Genomic DNA, 26401 nt, shown 5'->3' with positions numbered 1-26401 from the left:
CGTCCGATGCTCTTACCAACTGAGCTACGGTGACGGCTGTCTAATCTGCTGCTTTCGTCGGTATTTATGTTTCGCGTGTAAGCGAACCTTGAGAGTGTGCACCAGCGCCACCCTCGTCCATAGCGGTGGACGTAGCACGTCCTGTAATACCGCAAATGTGACGTAGAACGTCATCTAACGGCGAGGGCGGAAACTGTGCGAGAGCCCTCTTATGCTACCTATGGCATCAAGACTGCCAGAACCGAGACCCCCTTTAAGCTATTAGCAGACAAGGCAAATGAAGTAAGGGGCTCGTTTGACAAACATATTAAGGAAACCAACAGTCACAGAAATCAAGGTGCATAGAGGAATGCTTCTTTTTTATACCTAGTGCCAATCAATTAGATTTAAAAAAAAATTACTTATAAAGCAGCAGAAAAGACAACAATGGCGCCGGTGGGATCGAGCCCACGACCTCCGAATATCGCGTCCGATGCTCTTACCAACTGAGCTACGGTGACGGCTGTCTAATCTGCTGCTTTCGTCGGTATTTATGTTTCGCGTGTAAGCGAACCTTGAGAGTGTGCACCAGCGCCACCCTCGTCCATAGCGGTGGGCGTAGCACGTCCTGTAATACCGCAAGTGTGACGTAGAACGTCATCTAACGGCGAGGGCGGAAACTGTGCGAGAGCCCTCTTATGCTACCTATGGCATCAAGATTGCCAGAACCGAGACCCCCTTTAAGCTATTAGCAGACAAGGCAAATGAAGTGAGGGGCTCGTTTGACAAACATATTAAGGAAACCAACAGTCACCGAAATCATGGTGCATAGGGGAATGCTTCTTTTTTTATGTCTAGTGCCAATCAATTAGTTTTTTAAAGAAAATTACTTGTAAAGCAGCAGAAAAAAAAACCATTCCGAAGGTGAGATCCGAACCCACGACCTCCGAATATCGCGTCCGGTGCTTTACCAACTGAGCTACGGCGACGGCTGTCTAATTTGCTGCTTTCTTGGGTATTTATGTTTTGCGTGCAAGCGAGCTTTGAGAGTGTTCACCCTGCCACCCTCGTCCATAGCGGTGGACGTAGCACATCCTGTAATATCGCAAGTGTGACGTAGAACATCATCTAACGGCGAGGGCGGAAACTGTGCGAGAGCCCTCTTATACTACCTATGGCATCAAGACTGCCAGAACCGAGAGCCCCGTTAAGCTATTAGCAGACAAGGCAAATGAAGTGAGGGGCTCGTTTGACAAACATATTAAGGAAGCCAACAGTCACCGAAAACAAGGTGCATAGGGGAATGCTTCTTGTTTTTTATATCCAGTGCCAAGCAAATAGTTTTTTGAAAATTGCTTATAAAGCAACAGAAGAAACAACCATGCCGAAGGTGGGATCCGGACCCACGACCTCCGAATATTGCGTCCGGTGCTCTTACCAACTTAGCTACGGCCACGGATGTCTAATCTGCTGCTTTCGCGGATATTTATGTTTTGCGTGTAAGCGAACCTTGAGAGTGTTCACCCTGCCACCCTCGTCCATAGCGGTGGACGTAGCACGTCCTGTAATGCCGCAAGTGTGACATAGAACGTCACCTAACGGCGAGGACGGAAACTGTTAGAGAGCCCTCATATGCTACCTAAGGCATCAAGACTGCCAGACACGAGACCCCCGTTAAGCTATTAGCAGACAAGGCAAATGAGGTGAGGGGTTCGTTTGACAAACATATTAAGGAAGCCAACAGTCACCGAAATCAAGGTGCATAGGGGAATGATTCGTTTTTTATATCTAGTGCCAATCAATTAGTTTTTTTAAATAAAATTACTTATAAAGCAGCACAAAAAACAACCATGCCGCCGGTGGGATCCGAACCTACGACCTCCGAATATGGCGTCCGGTGCGCTTACCATCTGAGCTACGGCGACGGCTGTCTAATCTGCTGCTTTCGTGGGTATTTATGTTTTGCGTGTAAGCGAACCGTGAGAGTGTTCACCAGCGCCACCCTCGTCCATAGCGGTGGACGTTGCACGTCCTGTAATACCGCAAGTGTGACGTAGAACGTCATCTAACGGCGAGGGCGGAAACGATGCGAGAGCCCTCTTATTCGACCTATTTCATCAAGACTGCTAGAACCGAGACCCCCTTTAAGCTATTAGCAGACAAGGCAAATGAGGTGAGGGGCTCGTTTGACAAACATATTAAGGAAACCAACAGTCACCGAAATCAAGGTGCATAGGGGAATGCTTCTTTTTTTATATCTAGTGCCAATCTATTAGTTTTTAAAGAAAATTACTTATAGAGCAGCAGAAAAAACAACCATTCCACCGGTGGGATCCGAACCCACGACCTCCGAATATTGCGTCCGGTGCTTTTACCAACTGAGCTATGGCGGCGGCTATCTAATCTGCTGCTTTCGTGGGTATTTATGTTTTGTGTGGAAGCGAACCTTGAGAGTGTTCACCAGCGCCACCCTCGTCCATAGCGGTGGACGTAGCACGTCCTGTAATTCCGCAAGTGTGAAGTAGAACGTCATGTAACGCCGAGGGCGGAAACTGTGCGAGAGCCCTCTTATGCTACCTATGGCATCAAGACTGCCAGAACCGAGACCCCCGTTAAGCTATTAGCAGACAAGGCAAATCAAGGGAGGGGCTCATTTGACAAACATATGAAGGAAGCCAACAGTCACCGAAATCAAGGTGCATAGAGGAATGCTTCTTTTTTATATCCAGTGCCAATCAATCAGTTTTTTTAAAGAAAATTACTTATAAAGCAGCAGAAAAAACAACCATGCCGCCGGCGGGATCTGAACCCACGACCTCAGAATATCTCGTCCGGTGCTCTTACCAACTGAGCTACGGCGACGGCTGTCTAATCTTCTGCTTTCGTGGGTATTTATGTTTTGCGTGTAAGCGAACATTGAGAGTGTTCGTCAGCGCCACCCTCGTCCATAGCGGTGGACGTAGCACGTCCTGTAATAACGTAAGTGTGACGTAGAACGTCATCTAATGGCGAGGGAGGAAACTGTTCGAGAGACCTCTTATGGCATCAAGACTGCCAGAACCGAGAGCCCCGTTAAGCTATTAGCAGACAAGGCAAATGAAGTGAGGGGCTCGTTCGACAAACATATTAAGGAAGCCAACAGTCACCGAAAACAAGGTGCATAGGGGAATGCTTCTTGTTTTTATATCTAGTGCCAATCAATTATTTTTTAAAGAAAATTACTCATAAAGAAGCAGAAACAACAACCATGCCGCCGGTGGGATCCGAACCCACGACCTCCGAATATGGCGTCCGGTGCGCTTACCATCTGAGCTACGGCGACGGCTGTCTAATCTGCTGCTTTCGTGGGTATTTATGTTTTGCGTGTCAGCGAAGCTTGAGAGTGTTCACCAGCGCCACCCTCGTCCATAGCGGTGGACGTAGCACGTCCTGTAATACCGCAAGTGTGACGTAGAACATCATCTAACGGCGAGGGTGGAAACTCTGCGAGAGCCCTCTTATACTACCTATGGCATCAAGACTGCCAGAACCGAGACCCCCTTTAAGCTATTAGCAGACAAGGCAAATGAAGTGAGGGGCTCGTTTGACAAACATATTAAGGAAACCAACAGTCACCGAAATTAAGGTGCATAGGGGAATGCTTCATTTTATATCTAGTGCCAATCAATTATTTTTTTAAAGAAAATTACTTATAAAGCAGCAGAAAAAAAAACCATTCCGAAGGTGAGATCCGAACCCACGACCTCCGAATATCGCGTCCTGTGCTTTACCAACTGAGCTACGGCGACGGCTGTCTAATTTGCTGCTTTCTTGGGTATTTATGTTTTGTGTGCAAGCGAACCTTGAGAGTGTTCACCCTGCCACCGTCGTCCATAGCGGTGGACGTAGCACATCCTGTAATATCGCAAGTGTTACGTAGAACGTCATCTAACGGCGAGGGCGGAAACTGTGCGAGAGCCCTCTTATACTACCTATGGCATCAAGACTGTCAGAACCGAGAGCCCGTTAAGATATTAGCAGACAAGGCAAATGAAGTGAGGGGCTCGTTTGACAAACATATTAAGGAAGCCAACAGTCACCGAAAACAAGGTGCATAGGGGAATGCTTCTTGTTTTTTATATCCAGTGCCAAGCAAATAGTTTCTTGAAAATTGCTTATAAAGCAGCAGAAGAAACAACCATGCCGAAGGTGGGATCCGGACCAACGACCGCCGAATATTGCGTCCGGTGCTCTTACCAACTTAGCTACGGCCACAGATGTCTAATCTGCTGCTTTCGTGGATATTTATGTTTTGCGTGTAAGCGAACCTTGAGAGTGTTCACAAGCGCCACCCTCGTCCATAGCGGTGGACGTAGCACGTCCTGTAATAACGCAAGTGTGACATAGAACGTCATCTAACGGCGAGGACGGAAACTGTTAGAGAGCCCTCATATGCTACCTAAGGCATCAAGACTGCCAGAACCGAGGCCCCCGTTAAGCTATTAGCAGACAAGGCAAATGAGGTGAGGGGATCGTTTGACAAACATATTAAGGAAGCCAACAGTCACCGAAATCAAGGTGCATAGGGGAATGCTTCGTTTTTTATATCTAGTGCCAATCAATTAGTTTTTTTAAAGAAAATTACTTATAAATCAGCACAAAAAACAACCATGCCGCCGGTGGGATCCGAACCCGCGACCTCCGAATATGGCGTCCGGTGCGCTTACCATCTGAGCTACGGCGACGGCTGTCTAATCTGCTGCTTTCATGGGTATTTATGTTTTGCGTGTAAGCGAACCTTGAGAGTGTTCACCAGCGCCACCCTCGTGCATAGCGGTGGACGTTGCATGTCCTGTAATACCGCAAGTGTGACGTAGAACGTCATCTAACGGCGAGGGCGGAAACGGTGCGAGAGCCCTCTTATTCGACCTATTTCATCAAGACTGCCAGAACCGAGACCCTCTTTAAGCTATTAGCAGACAAGGCAAATGAGGTGAGGGGCTCGTTTGACAAACATATTAAGGAAACCAACAGTCACCGAAGTCAAGGTGCATAGGGGAATGCTTCTTTTTTTATATCTAGTGCCAATCAATTAGTTTTTAAAGAAAATTACTTATAAAGCAGCAGAAAAAACAACCATGCCACCGGTGGGTTCCGAACCCACGACCTCCGAATATCGCGTCCGGTGCTCTTACCAACTGAGCTATGGCGACGGCTATCTAATCTGCTGCTTTCGTGGGTATTTATGTTTTGTGTGGAAGCGAACCTTGAGAGTATTCACCAGCGCCACCCTCGTCCATAGCGGTGGACGTAGCACGTCCTGTAATACCGCAAGTGTGACGTAGAACGTCATCTAATGGCGAGGGAGGAAACTGTGCGAGAGACCTCTTATGCTACCTATGGCATCAAGACTGCCAGAACCGAGAGCCCCGTTAAGCTATTAGCAGACAAGGCAAATGAAGTGAGGGGCTCGTTCGACAAACATATTAAGGAAGCCAACAGTCCCCGAAAACAAGGTGCATAGGGGAATGCTTCTTGTTTTTATATCTAGTGCCAATCAATTAGTTTTTAAAGAAAATTACTCATAAAGAAGCAGAAAAAACAACCATGCCGCCGGTGGGATCCGAGCCCACTACCTCCGAATATCGCGTCCGGTGCTCTTACCAACTGAGCTACGGCGACGGTTGTCTAATCTGTGCTTTTGTGGGTATTTATATTTTGCGTGTAAGCGAACCTTGAGAGTGTTCACCAGCGCCACCCTCGTCCATAGCGGTGGACGTAGCACGTCCTGTAATACCGCAAGTGTGACGTAGAACGTCATCTAAAGGCGAGGGCGGAAACTGTGCGAGAGCCCTCGTATGCTACCTATGGCATCAAGACTGCCAGAACCGAGACCCCCTTTAAGCTATTAGCAGACAAGGCAAATGAAGTGAGGGGCTCGTTTGACAAACATATTAAGGAAACCAACAGTCACAGAAATCAAGGTGCATAGAGGAATGCTTCTTTTTTTATACCTAGTGCCAATCAATTAAATTTAAAATAAAATTACTTATAAAGCAGCAGAAAAGACAACAATGGCGCTGGTGGGATCGAACCCACGACCTCCGAATATCGCGTCCGATGCTCTTACCAACTGAGCTATGGCGACGGCTATCTAATCTGCTGCTTTCGTGGGTATTTATGTTTTGTGTGGAAGCGAACCTTGAGAGTGTTCACAAGCGCCACCCTCGTCCATAGCGGTGGACGTAGCACGTCCTGTAATTCCGCAAGTGTGAAGTAGAACGTCATCTAACGCCGAGGGCGGAAACTGTGCGAGAGCCCTCTTATGCTACCTATGGCATCGAGACTGCCAGAACTGAGACCCCCGTTAAGCTATTAGCAGACAAGGCAAATCAAGGGAGGGGCTCGTTTGAAAAACATATGAAGGAAGCCAACAGTCACCGAAATCAAGGTGCATAGAGGAATGCTTCTTTTTTATATCTAGTGCCAATCAATCAGTTTTTTTAAAGAAAATTACTTATAAAGCAGCAGAAAAAACAACCATGCCGCCGGTGGGATCCGAACCCACGACCTCCGAATATCGCGTCCGGTGCTCTTACCAACTGATCTACGGTGACGGCTGTCTAATCTGCTGCTTTGGTGGGTATTTATGTTTTGCGTGTAAGCGAACTTTGAGAGTGTTCACCCGCGCCACCCTCGTCCATAGCGGTGGACGTAGCACATCCTGTAATACCGCATGTGTGACGTAGAACGTCATCTAACGGCGAGGGCGGAAACTGTGCGAGAGCCCTCTTATGCTACCTATGACATCAAGACTGCCAGAACCGAGACCCCCTTTAAGCTATTAGCAGACAAGGAAAATGAGGTGAGGGGCTCGTTTGACAAACATATTAGGGAAGCCAACTGTCACCGAAATCAAGGTGCATATGGGAATGCTTCTTTTTTTATATCTAGTGCCAATCAATTAGCTTTTTGTAAAGAAAATTACTTATAGAACCGCAGAAAAAACATCCATGCCACCGTTGGGATTTGAACCCACGACCTCCGAATATCGCGTCCGGTGCTCTTAGCAACTGAGCTACTGTGACGGCTGTCTAATCTGCTGCTTTCGTGGGTATTTATGTTTTGCGTGTAAGCGAACCTTGAGAGTGTTCACCCGCGCCATCCTCGTCCATAGCGGTGGACGTAGCACATCCTGTAATACCGCAAGTGTGTCGTAGAACGTCATCTAACGGCGAGGGCGGAAACTGTGCGAGAGCCCTCTTATGCTAGCTATGGCATCAAGACTGCCAGAACCGAGACCCTCGTTAATCTATTAGCAGACAAGGTAAATGATGTGAGGGGCTCGTTTGACAAACATATTAAGGAAGCCAATAGGCACCAAAATCAAGGTGCTTAGGGGAATGCTTCTCTTTATATCTAGTGCCAATCAATTAGTTTTTTAAAGAAAATTACTTATAAATCAGCAGAAAAAACAACCATTCCGAAGGTGGGATCCCACCCACGACCTCCGAATATCTCGTCCGGTGCTCTTACCAACTAAGCTACGGCGACGGCTGTCTAATCTGCTGCTTTGGTGGGTATTTATGTTTTGCTTGTAAGCGAACCTTGAGAGTGTTCACCAGCGTCACCCTCGTCCATAGCGGTGGACTTAGCACGTCCTGTAATACCGCTAGTGTGACGTGGAACTTCATCTAATGGCGAGGGAGGAAACTGTGCGAGACCTCTTATGCTACCTATGGCATCAAGACTTCCAGAACCGAGAGCCCCGTTAAGCTATTAGCAGACAAGGCAAATGAAGTGAGTGGCTCGTTTGACAAACATATTAAGGAAGCCAACAGTCACCGAAAACAAGGTGCATAGGGGAATGCTTCTTGTTTTTTATATCCAGTGCCAAGCAATTAGTTTTTTTTGAAAATTGCTTATAAAGCAGCAGAAGAAACAAACATGCCGAAGGTGGGATCCGAACCCACGACCTCCGAATATTGCGTCCGGTGCTCTTACCAACTCAGCTACGGACACGGCTGTCTAATCTGCTGCTTTCGTGGATATTTATGTTTTGCGTGTAAGCGAACCTTTAGAGTGTTCACAAGCGCCACCCTCGTCCATAGCGGTGGACGTAGCACGTCCTGTAATACCGCAAGTGTGACGTCTAACGGCGAGGGCGGAAACGGTGCGAGAGCCCTCTTATGCTAGCTATGGCATCAAGACTGCCAGAACCGAGACCCCCGTTAAGCTATTAGCAGACAAGGCAAATGAGGTGAGGGGCTCGTTTGACAAACATAATAAGGAAGTCAACAGTCACCGAAAACAAGGTGCATATGGGAATGCTTCTTGTTTTTTATATCCAGTGCCAAGCAATTAGTTTTTTTTGAAAATTGCTTATAAAGCAGCAGAAGGAACAACCATGCCGAAGGTGGGATCCGAACCCACGACCTCCGAATATTGCGTCCGGTGCTCTTACCAACTTAGCTACGGCCACGGCTGTCTAATCTGCTGCTATCGTGGATATTTATGTTTTGCGTGTAAGCGAACCTTGAGAGTGTTCACAAGCGCCACCCTCGTCCATAGCGGTGGACGTAGCACGTCCTGTAATACCGCAAGTGTGACATAGAACGTCATCTAACGGTGAGGACGGAAACTGTGCGAGAGCCCTCTTATGCTACCTATGGCAGCAAGACTGCCAGAACCGAGACTCCTGTTAAGCTATTCGTAGACAAGGCAAATGCGGTGAGCGGCTCGTTTGACAAACATATTAAGGAAGCCAACAGTCACCGAAATCAAGGTGCATAGGGGAATGCTTCTTTTTTTGTATCTAGTGCCAATCAATTAGTTTTAATAAAGAAAATTACTTATAAAGCAGCAGAAAAAACAACCATGCCACCGGTGGGATCCGAACCCACGACCTCCGAATATCGCGTCCGGTGCTCTTACCAACTGAGCTATGGCGACGGCTATATAATCTGCTGCTTTCGTGATTATTTATGTTTTGCGTGCAAGCGAACCTTGAGAGTGTTCACCAGTGCCACCCTCGTTCACAGCGGTGGACGTAGCACGTCCTGTAATACCGCAAGAGTTACGTCTAACGGCGAGGGCGGAAACTGTGTGAGAGCCCTCTTGTGCTACCTATGGCATCAAGACTGTCAGAATCGAGACCCCCTTTAAGCTATTAGCAGACAAGGTAAATGAAGTGATGGCCTCGTTTGACAAACATATTAAGGAAACCAACAGTCACCGAAATCAAGGTGAATAGGGGAATGCCTCTTTTTTTATATCCAGTGCCAATCAATTAGCTTTTTGTAAAAAAAATTACTTATAGAAAAGCAGAAAAAACATCCATGCCACCGGTGGGATTCGAACCCACGACCTCCGAATATCGCGCCCGGTGCTCTTACCAACTGAGCTACTATTTTTTTCTTTATTGCCTGGCTTTAACACAGAAAATTGCACATAACAAACAATCAACAAAAGACAAACGCTATGGACACCCGACTCGAAGTCAGCCAGCATGAGTCTGGCTGCGTCAACCAACTGAGCTACGGTGACGGCTGTCTAATCTGCTGCTTTCGTGGGTATTTATGTTTTGCGTGTAAGCGAACCTTGAGAGTGTTCACCCGCGCCACCCTCGTCCATAGCGGAGGACGTAGCACATCCTGTAATGCCACAAGTCTGACGTAGAACGTCATCTAACGGCGAGGGCGGAAAATGTGCGAGAGCCCTCTTATGCTACCTATGGCATCAAGACTGCCAGAACCGAGACCCCCTTTAAGCTATTAGCAGACAAGGGAAATGAAGTGAGGGTCTCGTTTGACAAACATATTAAGGAAACCAACACTCACCGAAATCAAGGTGCATAGGGAAATGCTTCTTTTTTTATATCTAGTGCCAATCAATTAGTTTTTTTAAAGAAAATTACTTTTAAAGCAGCAGAAAAAACAACCATGCAACCGGTGGGATCCGAACCCACGACCGCCGAATATTGCGTCCGGTGCTCTTACCAACTTAGCTACGGACACGGCTGTCTAATCTGCTGCTTTCGTGGATATTTATGTTTTGCGTGTAAGCGAACCTTGAGAGTATTCAGAAGCGCCACCCTCGTCCATAGCGGTGGACGTAGCACGTCCTCTAATACCGCAAGTGTGACGTCTAACGGCGATGGCGGAAACTGTGCGAGAGCCCTCTTATGCTAGCTATGGCATCAAGACTGCCAGAACCGAGACCCCCGTTAAGCTATTAGCCGACAAGGCAAATGAGGTGAGGGGCTCGTTTGACAAACATATTAAGGAAGTCAACAGTCACCGAAAACAAGGTGCATATGGGAATGCTTCTTGTTTTTTATATCCAGTGCAAAGCAATTAGTTTCTTTGAAAATTGCTTATAAAGCAGCAGAAGGAACAACCATGCCGAAGGTGGGATCCGAACCCACGACCTCCGAATATTGCGTCCGGTGCTCTTACCAACTTAGCTACGGCCACGGCTGTCTAATCTGCTGCTATCGTGGATATTTATGTTTTGCGTGTAAGCGAACCTTGAGAGTGTTCACAAGCGCCACCCTCGCCCATAGCGGTGGACGTAGCACGTCCTGTAATACCGCAAGTGTGACATAGAACGTCATCTAACGGTGAGGACGGAAACTGTGCGAGAGCCCTCTTATGCTACCTATGGCATCAAGACTGCCAGAACCGAGACTCCCGTTAAGCTATTACCAGACAAGGCAAATGAGGTGAGGGGCTCGTTTGACAAACATATTAAGGAAGCCAACAGTCACCGAAATCAAGGTGCATAGGGGAATGCTTCTTTTTTATATCCAGTGCCAATCAATTAGCTTTTTGTAAAGAAAATTTCTTACAGAACAGCAGAAAAAACATCCATGCCACCGGTGGGATTCGAACCCACGACCTCCGAATATCGCGTCCGGTGCTCTTACCAACTGAGCTACGGTGACGGCTGTCTAATCTGCTGCTTTGGTGGGTATTTATGTTTTGCGTGTAAGCGAACCTTGAGAGTGTTCACAAGCGCCACCCTCGTCCATAGCGGTGGACGTAGCACATCCTGTAATACCACAAGTGTGACGTAGAACGTGATCTAACGGCGAGGGCGGAAACTGTGCGAGAGCCCTCTTATGCTACCTATGGCATCAAGACTGCCAGAACCGAGACCCCCTTTAAGCTATTAGCAGACAAGAGAAATGAGGTGAGGGGCTCGTTTGACAAACATATTAAGGAAGCCAATAGTCACCGAAATGAAGGTGCATATGAGAATGCTTCTTTTTTTATATCTAGTGCCAATCAATTAGTTTTTTTTAAAAAAAATTACTTATGAAGCAGCAGAAAAAACAACCATGCAACCGGTGGGATCCGAACCCACGACCTCCGAATATCGCGTCCGGTGCTCTTACCAACTGAGCTATGGCGACGGCTATCTAATCTGCTGCTTTCGTGGGTATTTATGTTTTGTGTGGAAGCGAACCTTGAGAGTGTTCACCAGCGCCACCCTTGTCCATAGCGGTGGACGTAGCACGTCCTGTAATTACGCAAGTGTGAAGTAGAACGTCATCTAACGCCGAGGGCGGAAACTGTGCGAGAGCCCTCTTATGCTACCTATGGCATCAAGACTGCCAGAACCGAGACCCCCGTTAAGCTATTAGCAGACAAGGCAAATCAAGGGAGGGGCTCGTTTGACAAACATATGAAGGAAGCCAACAGTCACCGAAATCAAGGTGCATATAGAAATGCTTCTTTTTTATATCTAGTGCCAATCAATCAGTTTTTTTAAAGAAAATTACTTATAAAGCAGCAGAAAAAACAACCATGCCGCCGGTGGGATCCGAACCTACGACCTCCGAATATTGCGTCCGGTGCTCTTACCAACTTAGCTACGGACACGGCTGTCTAATCTGCTGCTTTCGTGGGTATTTATGTTTCGCGTGTAAGCGAACCTTGAGAGTGTTCACCAGCGCCACCCTCGTCCATAGCGGTGGACGTAGCACGTCCTGTAATACCGCAAGTGTGACGTAGAACGTCATCTAACAGCGAGGGCGGAAACTGTGCGAGAGCCCTCTTATGCTACCTATGGCATCAAGACTGCCAGAACCGAGACCCCCTTTAAGCTATTAGTAGACAAGGCAAATGAAGTGAGGGGCTCGTTTGACAAACATATTAAGGAAACCAACAGTCACCGAAATCAAGGTGCATAGGGGAATGCTTCTTTTTTTATATCTAGTGCCAATCAATTAGTTTTTTAAAGAATATTACTTATAAAGCAGCAGAAAAAAAAACATTCCGAAGGTGAGATCCGAACCCACGACCTCCGAATATCGCGTCCGGTGCTTTACCAACTGAGCTACGGCGACGGCTGTCTAATTTGCTGCTTTCTTGGGTATTTGTGTTTTGCGTGCAAGCGTGCCTTGAGAGTGTTCACCCTGCCACCCTCGTCCATAGCGGTGGACGTAGCACATCCTGTAATATCGCAAGTGTGACGTTGAACGTCATCTAACGGCGAGGGCGGAAAATATGCGAGAGCCCTCTTATACTACCTATGGCATCAAGACTGCCAGAACCGAGAGCCCCGTTAAGCTATTAGCAGACAAGGCAAATGAAGTGAGGGGCTCGTATGACAAACATATTAAGGAAACCAACAGTCACAGAAATCAAGGTGCATAGAGGAATGCTTCTTTTTTTATACCTAGTGCCAATCAATTAGATTTAAAAAAAATTACTTATAAAGAAGCAGAAAAGACAACAATGGCGCCGGTGGGATCGAACCCACGACCTCCGAATATCGCATCCGATGCTCTTACCAACTGAGCTACGGTGACGGCTGTCTAATCTGCTGCTTTCGTGGGTATTTATGTTTCGCGTGTAAGCGAACCTTGAGAGTGTTCACCAGCGCCACCCTCGTCCATAGCGGTGGACGTAGCACGTCCTGTAATACCGCAAGTGTGACGTAGAACGTCATCTAACAGCGAGGGCGGAAACTGTGCGAGAGCCCTCTTATGCTACCTATGGCATCAAGACTGCCAGAACCGAGACCCCCTTTAAGCTATTAGTAGACAAGGCAAATGAAGTGAGGGGCTCGTTTGACAAACATATTAAGGAAACCAACAGTCACCGAAATCAAGGTGCATAGGGGAATGCTTCTTTTTTTATATCTAGTGCCAATCAATTAGTTTTTTAAAGAATATTACTTATAAAGCAGCAGAAAAAAAAACATTCCGAAGGTGAGATCCGAACCCACGACCTCCGAATATCGCGTCCGGTGCTTTACCAACTGAGCTACGGCGACGGCTGTCTAATTTGCTGCTTTCTTGGGTATTTGTGTTTTGCGTGCAAGCGTGCCTTGAGAGTGTTCACCCTGCCACCCTCGTCCATAGCGGTGGACGTAGCACATCCTGTAATATCGCAAGTGTGACGTTGAACGTCATCTAACGGCGAGGGCGGAAAATATGCGAGAGCCCTCTTATACTACCTATGGCATCAAGACTGCCAGAACCGAGAGCCCCGTTAAGCTATTAGCAGACAAGGCAAATGAAGTGAGGGGCTCGTATGACAAACATATTAAGGAAGCCAACAGTCACCGAAAACAAGGTGCATAGGAGAATGCTTCTTGTTTTTTATATCCAGTGCCAAGCAAATAGTTTTTTGAAAATTGCTTATAAAGCAGCACAAGAAACAACCATGCCGAAGGTGGGATCCGGACCCACGACCTCCGAATATTGCGCCCGGTGCTCTTACCAACTTAGCTACGGCCACGGATGTCTAATCTGCTGCTTTCGTGGATATTTATGTTTTGCGTGTAAGCGAACCTTGAGAGTGTTCACAAGCGCCACCCTCGTCCATAGCGGTGGACGTAGCACGTCCTGTAATATCGCAAGTGTGACAAAGAACGTCACCTAACGGCGAGGACGGAAACTGTTAGAGAGCCCTCATATGCTACCTAAGGCATCAAGACTGCCAGAACCGAGACCCCCGTTAAGCTATTAGCAGACAAGGCAAATGAGGATAGGGGCTCGTTTGACAAACATGTTAAGGAAGCCAACAGTCACCGAAATCAAGTTGCATAGGGGAATGCTTCGTTTTTTATATCTAGTGCCAATCAATTAGTTTTTTTAAAGAAAATTACTTATAAAGCAGCACAAAAAACAACCATGCCGCCGGTGGGATCCGAACCAACGACCTCCGAATATGGCGTCCGGTGCGCTTATCATCTGAGCTATGGCGACGGCTGTCTAATCTGCTGCTTTCGTGGGTATTTATGTTTTGCGTGTAAGCGAACCTTGAGAGTGTTCACCCGCGCCACCCTCGTCCATAGCGGTGGACGTTGCACGTCCTGTAATACCGCAAGTGTGACGTCTAACGGCGAGGGCGGAAACTGTGCGAGAGCCCTTTTGTGCTACCTATGGCATCAAGACTGTCAGAACCGAGACCCCCTTTAAGCTATTAGCAGACAAGGCAAATGAGGTGAGGGGCTCGTTTGACAAACATATTAAGGAAACCAACAGTCACCGAAATCAAGGTGCATAGGGGAATGCTTCTTTTTTATATGCAGTGCCAATCAATTAGCTTTTTGTAAAAAAAAATTACTTAAGAACAGCAGAAAAAACATCCATGCCACCGGTGGGATTCGAACCCACGACCTCCGAATATCGCGTCCGGTGCTCTTACCAACTGAGCTACGGTGACGGCTGTCTAATGTGCTGCTTTCGTGGGTATTTATGTTTTGCGTGTAAGCGAACCTTGAGAGTGTTCACCCGCGCCACCCTCGTCCATAGCGGTGGACGTAGCACATCCTGTAATACCACAAGTGTGACGTAGAACGTCATGTAACGGCGAGGGCGGAAACTGTGCGAGAGCCCTCTTATGCTACCTATGGCATCAAGACTGCCAGAACCGAGACCCCCTTTAAGCTATTAGCAGACAAGGGAAATGAAGTGAGGGGCTCGTTTGACAAACATATTAAGGAAACCAACACTCACCGAAATCAAGGTGCATAGGGGAATGCTTCTTTTTTTATATCCAGTGCCAATCAATTAGCTTTTTTTAAAGAAAATTACTTATAGAACAGGCGAAAAAAACCATGCCACCGGTGGGATTCGAGCCCACAACCTCCGTATATCGCGTCCGGTGCTCTTACCAACTGAGCTACGGCGACGGCTGTCTAATCTGCTGCTTCCGTGGGTATTTATGTTTTGCGTGTAAGCGAACCTTGAGAGTGTTCACCAGCGCCACCCTCGTCCATAGCGGTGGACGTAGCACGTCCTGTAATACCGCAAGTGTGACGTAGAACGTCATATAAAGGCGAGGGCGGAAACTGTGCGAGAGCCCTCTTATGCTAGCTATGACATCAAGACTGCCAGAACCGAGACCCTCTTTAAGCTATTAGCAGACAAGGCAAAGGAGGTGAGGGGCTCGTTTGACAAACATATTAAGGAAACCAACAGTCACCGAAATCAAGGTGCATAGGGGAATGCTTCTTTTTTTATATCTAGTGCCAATCAATTAGTTTTTTAGAGAAAATTACCTATAATGCAGCAGAAAGAACAACCATGCAACCGGTGGGATCCGAACCCACGACCTCCGAATATCGCGTCCGGTGCTCTTACCAACTGAGCTACGGACACGGCTATCTAATCTGCTGCTTTCGTGGGTATTTATGTTTTGTGTGGAAGCGAACCTTGAGAGTGTTCACCAGCGCCACCCTCGTCCATAGCGGTGGACGTAGCACGTCCTGTAATTCCGCAAGTATGAAGTAGAACGTCATCTAACACCGAGGGCGGAAACTGTGCGAGAGCACTCTTATGCTACCTATGGCATCAAGACTGCCAGAACCGAGACCCCGGTTAAGCTATTAGCAGACAAGGCAAATCAAGGGAGCGGCTCGTTTGACAAACATATGAAGGAAGCCAACAGTCACCGAAATCAAGGTGCATATAGGAATGCTTCTTTTTTATATCTAGTGCCAATCAATCAGTTTTTTTAAAGAAAATTACTTATAAAGCAGCAGAAAATACAACCATGCCGCCGGTGGGATCCGAGCCCACGACCTCCGAATATCACGTCCGGTGCTCTTACCAACTGAGCTACGGTGACGGCTGTCTAATCTGCTGCTTTGGTGGGTATTTATGTTTTGCGTGTAAGCGAACCTTGAGAGTGTTTACCCGCGCCACCCTCGTCCATAGCGGTGGACGTAGCACATCCTGTAATACCGCAAGTGTGACGTAGAACGTCATCTAACGGCGAGGGCGGAAACTGTGCGAGAGCCCTCTTATGCTACCTATGGCATCAAGACTGCCAGAACCGAGACCTCCTTTAAGCTATTAGCAGACAAGGGAAATGAGGTGAGGGGCTCGTTTGACAAACATATTAAGGAAGCCAACAGTCACCGAAATCAAGGTGCATATGAGAATGCATCTTTTTTTATATCTAGTGCCAATCAATTAGTTTTTTAAAGAAAATTACTTATGAAGCAGCAGAAAAAACAACCATGCCACCGGTGCGATCCGAACCCACGACCTCCGAATATCGCGTCCGGTGCTCTTACCAACTGAGCTACGGTGACGGCTGTCTAATCTGCTGCTATCGTGGGTATTTATGTTTTGCGTGTAAGCGAACCTTGAGAGTGTGTAACCAGCGCCACCCTCGTCCATAGCGGTGGACGTAGCACGTCCTGTAATACCGCAAATGTGACGTAGAACGTCATCTAACGGCGAGAGGGAAACTGTGCGAGAGCCCTCTTATGCTACCTATAGCATCAAGACTGCCAGAACCGAGACCCCCTTTAGGCTATTAGCAGACAAGGGAAATGAAGTGAGGGGCTCGTTTGACAAACATATTAAGGAAACCAACAGTCACCGAAATCAAGGTGCATAGGGGAATGCTTCTTTTTTTATATCCAGTGCCAATCAATTAGCTTTTTGTAAAAAAAATTACTTAAGAACAGCAGAAAAAACATCCATGCCACCGGTGGGATTCGAACCCACGACCTCCGAATATCGCGTCCGGTGCTCTTACCAACTGAGCTACGGTGACGGCTGTCTAATGTGCTGCTTTCGTGGGTATTTATGTTTTGCGTGTAAGCGAACCTTGAGAGTGTTCACCAGCGCCACCCTCGTCCATAGCGGTGGACGTAGCACGTCCTGTAATACCGCAAGTGTGACGTAGAACGTCATCTAAAGGCGAGGGCGGAAACTGCGAGAGCCCTCTTATGCTAGCTATGGCATCAAGACTGCCAGAACCGAGACCCTCTTTAAGCTATTAGCAGACAAGGCAAATGAGGTGAGGGGCTCGTTTGACAATCATATTAAGGAAACCAACAGTCACCGAAATCAAAGTGCATAGGGGAATGCTTCTTTTTTTTATATCTAGTGCCAATCAATTAGTTTTTTAAAGAATATTACTTATAAAGCAGCAGACAAAACAACCATGCAACCGGTGGGATCCGAACCCACGTCCTCCGAATATCGCGTCCGGTGCTCTTACCAACTGAGCTATGGCGACGGCTATCTAATCTGCTGCTTTCGTGGGTATTTATGTTTTGTGTGGAAGCGAACCTTGAGAGTGTTCACTAGCGCCACCCTCGTTCACAGCGGTGGACGTAGCACGTCCTGTAATACCGCAAGAGTGACGTCTAACGGCGAGGGCGGAAACTGTGTGAGAGCCCTCTTGTGCTACCTATGGCATCAAGACTGTCAGAATCGAGACCCCCTTTAAGCTATTAGCAGACAAGGTAAATGAAGTGAGGGGCTCGTTTGTCAAACATATTAAGGAAACCAACAGTCACCGAAATCAAGGTGAATAGGGGAATGCCTCTTTTTTTATATCCAGTGCCAATCAATTAGCTTTTTGTAAAAAAAATTACTTATAGAAAAGCAGAAAAAACATCCATGCCACCGGTGGGATTCGAACCCACGACCTCCGAATATCGCGCCCGGTGCTCTTACCAACTGAGCTACTATTTTTTTTCTTTATTGCCTGGCTTTAACACAGAAAATTGCACATAACAAACAATCAACAAAAGACAAACGCTATGGACACCCGACTCGAAGTCAGCCAGCATGAGTCTGGCTGCGTCAACCAACTGAGCTACGGTGACGGCTGTCTAATCTGCTGCGTTCGTGGGTATTTATGTTTTGCGTGTAAGCGAACCTTGAGAGTGTTCACCCGCGCCACCCTCGTCCATAGCGGAGGACGTAGCACATCCTGTAATGCCACAAGTCTGACGTAGAACGTCATCTAACGGCGAGGGCGGAAAATGTGCGAGAGCCCTCTTATGCTACCTATGGCATCAAGACTGCCAGAACCGAGACCCCCTTTAAGCTATTAGCAGACAAGGGAAATGAAGTGAGGGGCTCGTTTGACAAACATATTAAGGAAACCAACACTCACCGAAATCAAGGTGCATAGGGGAATGCTTCTTTTTTTATATCCAGTGCCAATCAAGTAGCTTTTTTTAAAGAAAATTACTTATAGAGCAGGCGAAAAGACAACCAAGCCACCGGTGGGATCCGAGCCCACTACCTCCGAATATCGCGCCCGGTGCTCTTACCAACTGAGCTACGGCGACGGTTGTCTAATCTGTCCTTTGTGGGTATTTATGTTTTGCGTGTAAGCGAACCTTGAGAGTGTTCACCAGCGCCACCCTCGTCCATAGCGGTGGACGTAGCACGTCCTGTAATACCGCAAGTGTGACGTAGAACGTCATCTAAAGGCGAGGGCGGAAACTGTGCGAGAGCCCTCTTATGCTACCTATGGCATCAAGACTGCCAGAACCGAGACCCCCTTTAAGCTATTAGCAGACAAGGCAAATGAAGTGAGGGGCTCGTTTGACAAACATATTAAGGAAACCAACAGTCACAGAAATCAAGGTGCATAGAGGAATGCTTCTTTTTTTATACCTAGTGCCAATCAATTAAATTTAAAAAAAAATTACTTATAAAGCAGCATGAAAAACAACCATGCCACCGGTGGGATCCGAACCCAACACCTCCGAATATCGCGTCCGGTGCTCTTACCAACTCAGCTATGGCGACGGCTATCTAATCTGCTGCTTTCGTGATTATTTATGTTTTGCGTGTATGCGAACCTTGAGAGTGTTCACCAGTGCCACCCTCGTTCATAGCGGTGGACGTAGCACGTCCTGTAATTCCGCAAGTGTGACGTCTTACGGCGAGGGCGGAAACTGTGCGAGAGCCCTTTTTTGCTACCTATGGCAACAAGACTGCCAGAACCGAGACCCCCTTTAAGCTACTAGCAGACAAGGCAAATGAAGTGAGGGGATCATTTGACAAACATATTAAGGAAACCAACAGTCACCGAAATCAAGGTGCATAGAGGAATGCTTCTTTTTTTATAGCTAGTGCCAATCAATTAGTTTTTTAAAGAAAATTACTTATAAATCAGCAGAAAAAACAACCATTCCGAAGGTGGGATCCCACCCACGACCTCCGAATATCGCGTCCGGTGCTCTTACCAACTGAGCTATGGCGACGGCTATCTAATCTGCTGCTTTCGTGATTATTTATGTTTTGCGTGCAAGCGAACCTTGAGAGTGTTCACCAGTGCCACCCTCGTTCACAGCGGTGGACGTAGCACGTCCTGTAATACCGCAAGTGTGACATAGAACGTCATCTAACGGCGAGGGTGGAAACTGTGCGAGAGCCCTCGTATGCTACCTATGGCATCAAGACTGCCAGAACCGAGAGCCCCGTTAAGCTATTAGCAGACAATGCAAATGAAGTGAGGGGCTCGTTTGACAAACATATTAAGGAAACCAACAGTCACCGAAAACAAGGTGCATAGGGGAACGCTTCTTGTTTTTTATAACCAGTGCCAAGCAATTACTTTTTTTGAAAATTGCTTATAAGCAGCAGAAGAAACAACCATGCCGAAGGTGGGATCCGAAGCCCCGACCTCCGAATATTGCATCCGGTGCTCTTGCCAACTTAGCTACGGCCACGGCTGTCTAATCTGCTGCTTTCGTGGATATTTATGTTTTGCGTGTAAGCGAACCTTGAGAGTGTTCACAAGCGCCACCCTCGTCCATAGCGGTGGACGTAGCACGTCCTGTAATACCGCAAGTGTGACATAGAACGTCATCTAACGGCGAGGACAGAAACTGTGCGAGAGCCCTCTTATGCTACCTATGACATCAAGACTGCCAGAACCGAGACCCCCATTAAGCTATTAGCAGACAAGGCAAATGAGGTGAGGGGCTCGTTTGACAAACATATTAAGGAAGCCAAAAGTCACCGAAATCAAGGTGCATAGGGGAATGCTTCTTTTTTATATCTAGTGCCAATCAATTAGTTTTTTAAAGAAAATTACTTCTAAAGCAGCAGAAAAAACAACCATGCCACCGGTGGGATCCGAACCCACGACCTCCGAATTTCGCGTCCGGTGCTCTTACCAACTGAGCTATGGCGACGGCTATCTAATCTGCTGCTTTCGTGATTATTCATGTTTTGCGTGCAAGCGAACCTTGAGAGTGTTCACCAGTGCCACCCTCGTTCACAGCGGTGGACGTAGCACGTCCTGGAATACCGCAAGTGTGGCGTCTAACGGCGAGGGCGGAAACTGTGCGAGAGCCCTCTTGAGCTACCTATGGCATCAAGACTGTCAGAACCGAGACCCCCTTTAAGCTATTAGCAGACAAGGCAAATGAAGTGAGGGGCTCGTTTGACAAACATATTAAGGAAACCAACAGTCACCGAAATCAAGGTGCATAGGGGAATGCTTCTTTTTTTATATCCAGTGCCAATTAATTAACTTTTTGTAAAGAAAATTACTTATAGAACAGCAGAAAAAACATCCATGCCACCTGTGGGATTCGAACCCATGACCTCCGAATATCGCGTCCGGTGCTCTTACCAACTGAGCTACGGTGACGGCTGTCTAATCTGCTGCTTTCGTGGGTATTTATGTTTTGCGTGTAAGCGAACCTTGAGAGTGTTCACCCGCGCCACCCTCGTCCATAGCGGTGGACGTAGCACATCCTGTAATACCGCAAGTGTGACGTAGAACGTCATCTAACGGCGAGGGCGGAAACTGTGCGAGAGCCCTCTTATGCTACCTGTGGCATCAAGACTGCCAGAACCGAGACCCTCGTTAATCTATTAGCAGACAAGGCAAATGATGTGAGGGCCTCGTTTGACAAACATATTAAGAAAGCCAATAGTCACCGAAATCAAGGTGCATAGGCGAATGCTTCTTTTTTTATATCTAGTGCCAATCAATTAGTTTTTTTAAAGAAAATTTTTATAAAGCAGCAGAAAAATCAACCATGCCACCGGTGGGATCCGAACCCATGACCTCCGAATATCGCGTCCGGTGCTCTTACCAACTGAGCTATGGCGACGGCTATCTAATCTGCTGCTTTCGTGATTATTTATGTTTTGCGTGTAAGCGAACCTTGAGAGTGTTCACCAGTGCCACCCTCGTTCATAGCGGTGGACGTAGCACGTCCTGTAATACCGCAAGTGTGACGTCTAACGGCGAGGGCGGAAACTGTGCGAGAGCCCTCTTATGCTACCTATAGAATCAAGACTGCCAGAACCGAGACCCCCTTAAGCTACTAGCAGACAAGGCAAATGAAGTGAGGGGATCGTTTGACAAACATATTAAGGAACCCAACAGTCACCGAAATCAAGGTGCATATAGGAATGCTTCTTTTTTTATAGCTAGTGCCAATCAATTAGTTTAAAAAAAATTACTTATAAAGCAGCAGAAAAGACAACAATGGCGCCGGTGGGATCGAACCCACGGCCTCCGAATATCGCGTCCGGTGCTCTTACCAACTGAGCTACGGTGACGGCAGTCTAATCTGCTGCTTTCGTGGGTATTTATGATTTGCGTGTAAGCGAACCTTGAGAGTGTTCACCCGCGCCACCCTCGTCCATAGCGGTGGACGTAGCACATCCTGTAATACCGCAAGTGTGACGTAGAACGTCATCTAACGGCGAGGGTGGAAACTGTGCGAGAGCCCTCTTAAGCTACCTATGGCATCAAGACTGCCAGAACCGAGAGCCCCGTTAAGCTATTAGCAGACAATGCAAATGAAGTGAGGGGCTCGTTTGACAAACATATTAAGGAAACCAACAGTCACCGAAAACAAGGTGCATAGGGGTATGCTTCTTGTTTTTTATATCCAGTGCCAAGCAATTAGGTTTTTTGAAAATTTCTTATAAAGCAGCAGAAGAAACAACCATGCCGAAGGTGGGATCCGAAGCCCAGACCTCCGAATATTGCGTCCGGTGCTCTTGCCAACTTAGCTACAGCCACGGCTGTCTAATCTGCTGCTTTCGTGGATATTTATGTTTTGCGTGTAAGCGAACCTTGAGAGTGTTCACAAGCGCCACCCTCGTTCATAGCAGTGGACGTAGCACGTCCAGTAATACCGCAAGTGTGACGTAGAACGTCATCTAACGGCGAGGGCGGAAACTGTGCGAGAGCCCTCTTATGCTACCTATGACATCAAGACTGCCAGAACCGAGACCCCCATTAAGCTATTAGCAGACAAGGCAAATGAGGTGAGGGGCTCGTTTGACACACATATTAAGGAAGCCAAAAGTCACCGAAATCAAGGTGCATAGGGGAATGCTTCTTTTTTATATCTAGTGCCAATCAATTAGTTTTTTTAAAGAAAATTACTTATAAAGCAGCAGAAAAAACAACCATGCCACCGGTGGGATCCGAACCCACGACCTCCGAATATCGCGTCCGGTTCTCTTACCAACTGAGCTATGGCGACGGCTATCTAATCTGCTGCTTTCGTGATTATTTATGTTTTGCGTGTAAGCGAACCTTGAGAGTGTTCACCAGTGCCACCCTCGTTCATATCGGTGGACGTAGCACGTCCTGTAATACCGCAAGTGTGACGTAGAACGTCATCTAACGGCGAGGTCGGAAACGGTGCGAGAGCCCTCTCATTCGACCTATGGCATTAAGACTGCCAGAACCGAGACCCCCGTTAAGCTATTAGCAGACAAGGCAAATGAAGTGAGGGGATCGTTTGACAAACATATTAAGGAAGCCAGCAGTCACCAAAATCAAGGTACATTGGGGAATGCTTCTTTTTATATCTAGTGCCAATCAATTAGTTTTTAAAGAAAATTACTTATAAATCAGCAGAAAAAACAACCATTCCGAAGGTGGGTATCCCACCCACGACCTCCGAATATCTCGTCCGGTGCTCTTACCAACTGAGCTACGGCGACGGCTGTCTAATCTGCTGCTTTCGTGGGTATTTATGTTTTGCGTGTAAGCGAACCTGGAGAGTGTTCACCCGCGCCACCCTCATCCATAGCGGTGGACGTAGCACATCCTGTAATACCGCAAGTGTGACGTAGAACGTCATCTAGCGGCGAGGGCGGAAACTGTGCGAGGGCCCTCTTATGCTACCTATGGCATGAAGACCGCCAGAACCGAGACCCAGTTTAAGCTATTAGCAGAAAAGGGAAATGAAGTGAGGGGCTCGTTTGATAAACATATTAAGGAAACCAACAGTCACTGAAATCAAGGTGCATAGGGGAATGCTTCTTTTTTATATCCAGTGCCAATCAATTAGCTTTTTTTAAAGAAAATTACTTATAAAACAGCAGAAAAGACAACCATGCCACCGGTGGGATTCGAACCCACGATCTCTGAATATCGCCTCTGGTGCTCTTACCAACTGAGCTACGGCGACGGCTGTCTAATCTGCTGTGTTCGTGGGTATTTATGTTTTGCGTGTAAGCGAACCTTGAGAGTGTTCACCATCGCCACCCTCGTCCATAGCGGTGGACGTAGCACGTCCTGTAATACCGCAAGTGTGACGTAGAACCTCATCTAACGGCGAGGGCGGAAACTGTGCGAGAGCCCTATTATGCTACCTATGGCATCTAGACTGTCAGAACCGAGACCCCCGTTAAGCTATTTGCAGAAAAGGCAAATGAAGTGAGGGGCTCGTTTGACAAACATATTAAGGAAGCCAACAGTCACCGAAATCAAGGTGCATAGAGGAATGCTTCTTTTTTATATCTAGTGCCAATCAATCAGTTTTTTTAAAGAAAATTATAAAGCAGCAGAAAAAACAACCATGCCGCCGGTGGCATCCGAACCCACGACCTCAGAATATCTCGTGCGGTGCTCTTACCAACTGAGCTACGGCGACGGCTGTCTAATCTTCTGCTTTCGTGGGTATTTATGTTTTGCGTGTAAGCGAACATTGAGTGTGTTCACCAGCGCAACCCTCGTCCATAGCGGTGGACGTAGCACGTCCTGTAATACCGCAAGTGTGACGTAGAACGTCATCTAATGGCGAGGGAGGAAACTGTGCGAGAGACCTCTTATGCTACCTATGGCATCAAGACTGCCAGAACCGAGAGCCCCGTTAAGCTATTAGCAGACAAGGCAAATGAAGTGAGGGGCTCGGTCGACAAACATATTAAGGAAGCCAACAGTCCCCGAAAACAAGGTGCATAGAGGAATGCTTCTTGTTTTTATATCTAGTGCCAATCAATTAGTTTTTTAAACAAAATTACTCATAAAGAAGCAGAAAAAACAACCATGCCGCCGGTGGGATCCGAGCCCACTACCTCCGAATATCGCGTCCGGTGCTCTTACCAACTGAGCTACGGCGACGGTTGTCTAATCTCTGCTTTTGTGGGTATTTATGTTTTGCGTGTAAGCGATCCTTGAGAGTGTTCCCCAGCGCCACCCTCGTCCATAGCGGTGGACGTAGCACGTCCTGTAATACCGCAAGTGTGACGTAGAACGTCATCTAAAGGCGAAGGCGGAAACTGTGCGAGAGCCCTCTTATGCTACCTATGGCATCAAGACTTCCAGAACCGAGACCCCCTTTAAGCTATTAGCAGACAAGGCAAATGAAGTGAGGGGCTCGTTTGACAAACATATTAAGGAAACCAACAGTCACAGAAATCAAGGTGCATAGAGGAATGCTTCTTTTTTTATACCTAGTGCCAATCAATTAGATTTAAAAAAAATTACTTATAAAGAAGCAGAAAAGACAACAATGGCGCCGGTGGGATCGAACCCACGACCTCCGAATATCGCATCCGATGCTCTTACCAACTGAGCTACGGTGACGGCTGTCTAATCTGCTGCTTTCGTGGGTATTTATGTTTCGCGTGTAAGCGAACCTTGAGAGTGTTCACCAGCGCCACCCTCGTCCATAGCGGTGGACGTAGCACGTCCTGTAATACCGCAAGTGTGACGTAGAACGTCATCTAACAGCGAGGGCGGAAACTGTGCGAGAGCCCTCTTATGCTACCTATGGCATCAAGACTGCCAGAACCGAGACCCCCTTTAAGCTATTAGTAGACAAGGCAAATGAAGTGAGGGGCTCGTTTGACAAACATATTAAGGAAACCAACAGTCACCGAAATCAAGGTGCATAGGGGAATGCTTCTTTTTTTATATCTAGTGCCAATCAATTAGTTTTTTAAAGAATATTACTTATAAAGCAGCAGAAAAAAAAACATTCCGAAGGTGAGATCCGAACCCACGACCTCCGAATATCGCGTCCGGTGCTTTACCAACTGAGCTACGGCGACGGCTGTCTAATTTGCTGCTTTCTTGGGTATTTGTGTTTTGCGTGCAAGCGTGCCTTGAGAGTGTTCACCCTGCCACCCTCGTCCATAGCGGTGGACGTAGCACATCCTGTAATATCGCAAGTGTGACGTTGAACGTCATCTAACGGCGAGGGCGGAAAATATGCGAGAGCCCTCTTATACTACCTATGGCATCAAGACTGCCAGAACCGAGAGCCCCGTTAAGCTATTAGCAGACAAGGCAAATGAAGTGAGGGGCTCGTATGACAAACATATTAAGGAAGCCAACAGTCACCGAAAACAAGGTGCATAGGAGAATGCTTCTTGTTTTTTATATCCAGTGCCAAGCAAATAGTTTTTTGAAAATTGCTTATAAAGCAGCACAAGAAACAACCATGCCGAAGGTGGGATCCGGACCCACGACCTCCGAATATTGCGCCCGGTGCTCTTACCAACTTAGCTACGGCCACGGATGTCTAATCTGCTGCTTTCGTGGATATTTATGTTTTGCGTGTAAGCGAACCTTGAGAGTGTTCACAAGCGCCACCCTCGTCCATAGCGGTGGACGTAGCACGTCCTGTAATATCGCAAGTGTGACAAAGAACGTCACCTAACGGCGAGGACGGAAACTGTTAGAGAGCCCTCATATGCTACCTAAGGCATCAAGACTGCCAGAACCGAGACCCCCGTTAAGCTATTAGCAGACAAGGCAAATGAGGATAGGGGCTCGTTTGACAAACATGTTAAGGAAGCCAACAGTCACCGAAATCAAGTTGCATAGGGGAATGCTTCGTTTTTTATATCTAGTGCCAATCAATTAGTTTTTTTAAAGAAAATTACTTATAAAGCAGCACAAAAAACAACCATGCCGCCGGTGGGATCCGAACCAACGACCTCCGA

The 26401-nt window shown here is 47.2% G+C and overlaps 4 non-coding genes across 4 annotated transcripts; all 4 read right to left on the bottom strand.

Annotated features, from left to right (window-relative positions):
* Window positions 1–2767: 2767 nt before the first annotated feature.
* On the bottom strand, window positions 2768–2841 carry TRNAS-AGA (transfer RNA serine (anticodon AGA)). The gene has a single exon. It is a non-coding gene; the product is annotated as a tRNA-Ser (tRNA).
* A 7988-nt stretch (window positions 2842–10829) lies between these two features.
* TRNAS-CGA (transfer RNA serine (anticodon CGA)) lies at window positions 10830–10903 on the bottom strand. Its single transcript has one exon. It is a non-coding gene; the product is annotated as a tRNA-Ser (tRNA).
* Window positions 10904–14565: 3662 nt separating this feature from the next.
* Window positions 14566–14639, bottom strand: TRNAS-CGA (transfer RNA serine (anticodon CGA)). Its single transcript has one exon. It is a non-coding gene; the product is annotated as a tRNA-Ser (tRNA).
* A 2272-nt stretch (window positions 14640–16911) lies between these two features.
* Window positions 16912–16985, bottom strand: TRNAS-CGA (transfer RNA serine (anticodon CGA)). Its single transcript has one exon. It is a non-coding gene; the product is annotated as a tRNA-Ser (tRNA).
* Window positions 16986–26401: the final 9416 nt, after the last annotated feature.

The sequence above is a fragment of the Amblyomma americanum genome, chromosome 3, assembly GCF_052857255.1.
Source record: "Amblyomma americanum isolate KBUSLIRL-KWMA chromosome 3, ASM5285725v1, whole genome shotgun sequence".
Classification (NCBI taxonomy): domain Eukaryota; kingdom Metazoa; phylum Arthropoda; class Arachnida; order Ixodida; family Ixodidae; genus Amblyomma; species Amblyomma americanum.
This window is presented reverse-complemented; position numbering and strand designations above follow the sequence as displayed.